The sequence below is a fragment of the Stegastes partitus genome, unplaced genomic scaffold, assembly GCF_000690725.1.
Source record: "Stegastes partitus isolate 25-593 unplaced genomic scaffold, Stegastes_partitus-1.0.2 Scaffold225, whole genome shotgun sequence".
NCBI lineage: Eukaryota > Metazoa > Chordata > Actinopteri > Pomacentridae > Stegastes > Stegastes partitus.
The window spans coordinates 388,410-389,577 of NW_007577956.1; positions in this window are offsets into that span (position 1 = coordinate 388,410).

Below are 1,168 nucleotides of genomic sequence, written 5' to 3' on the forward strand. Positions count from 1 at the left end.
ACTTGGTGATTGTAAATTGTCCGTAGGTGTGAATGTGAGTGTGCTTGGTTGTCTGTCTCTAAGTGTAGCCCTGTGATAGACTGGTTACCTGTCCAGGTGAACCTGCCTTCACCCTGGATGGACACTGGGGTTAAGTGGCCACACTGATGCCGTTGCAGCTAAATGTCCATTCAGGTGTATCTGTAGTACTTCTTAGGCACTCACTCAGGCTGCAATCATGTTTTCCAACAGAGACCGGACTCGTGATGGACCTGAGGGACCATTTCAAACCAGCGTCGAAGCTCACACACACACACACACATCAAAAAAACCTCCACCTTGAGTCGAGCTCTTACTCTGAAAGGATTCTGCAAAGTGCTGCGTTTTTTTGTTTCTATTTAATTCACACAAAAAAATAAATACTTTGAGTAGTTTCAAGTCCTTTCAGAGGCTTTCAGCTTTCACAACAGCTGATGAATGTTCTAGTGGGTTCTTCTGTAGTGATGCCGTTTGATGGCCGACAAAATGAATCACATCATAAAGGAGCAAAACGGATGTCGTGCTGAAATAATTACACTTTGGTGGAACATCTGTTTGAGCTGCATGAAGACAGTCGGGCTGCTGACGAAGCAACACCTATCGATGCTGAACAGAACATAATGAAGGTCATCAGGTCCGGTTGTTTGATGGATCCTCCTCTACTGGCTCCCTGCTTTCTCTGCCTGAGCTCCTCTCTCCATGCAGTATTCCTCCCAGAGCTCATTAAACAAGTTTCCTGTTGTACCAAAAGAACAGCCCTGATCCTTTTTGAGGTCGCACAGTCCTAAATCCATCTTCTTAAAAACGGCACAGAAGACCTGGCGGGAGAGCGGCGTGGCCTTCTGCTCGAGGCAGTGGTTGTAGTAGTGCCGGTACACCTCGGACATGTTCGAGAAGACGGGCTCCAGGTACAGCTTGGAGATGGACGTCCCGAAGCAGTCTGAGGGCACTTTGGGTAAACTGTCGAGGAACTCCTTCAGGAACACGTGCTCCGAGGCTTTACGAGACTTCCTCTGCGTTTGCTTCTTAGTGTTTTCTGCTGAGCTATCCGGCTCAGACACATTCTGGGCCCAGTTCAGCACCGACCACTCCCCGATGCCCAGAGTGGACAGGAACATCTTCTTGCACACTTGTTTTCTGTCACCGTCGG